The sequence below is a fragment of the Etheostoma spectabile genome, chromosome 19 (assembly GCF_008692095.1).
Source record: "Etheostoma spectabile isolate EspeVRDwgs_2016 chromosome 19, UIUC_Espe_1.0, whole genome shotgun sequence".
NCBI classification, from domain to species: domain Eukaryota; kingdom Metazoa; phylum Chordata; class Actinopteri; order Perciformes; family Percidae; genus Etheostoma; species Etheostoma spectabile.
In genome coordinates, this window is record NC_045751.1 from 11468452 (window position 1) to 11468699 (window position 248).

General features: G+C 52.8%; 1 protein-coding gene and 1 pseudogene across 1 annotated transcript in view; both read left to right on the plus strand.

Annotated features, from left to right (window-relative positions):
- The window catches only part of ankrd46b (ankyrin repeat domain 46b), a 25021-nt gene that overhangs the window by 10986 nt on the left and 13787 nt on the right, over nucleotides 1-248 (plus strand). The gene's annotated exons all lie outside the window — the stretch shown is intronic.
- LOC116669465 (myosin heavy chain, fast skeletal muscle-like) overlaps nucleotides 28-248 on the plus strand; it is a 9446-nt pseudogene continuing 9225 nt past the window's right edge.

A 248-nucleotide genomic window follows, 5' to 3' on the forward strand; every position in this document is an offset into this window, starting at 1 on the left:
CATCGCTCCACCTCCGCAGCAGCAACGATGAGTCACTCAGACACCTTCACCTACCACACGGTTTTCATGAAGCTGATGGCTGTCTGTGGACACACCCTCTGTTGCTGGGGTATCTACGGGGATCGTGATGATGTATTTTATCTGGGGTTCTTCCTTTGGACCATCAATTGGTACGGAGAGACGTTCTTTAACATGCTGACCTGTGTGGAGCCCTACCTGGCTGTCGTCCATCCCGTCACCTACCTGAG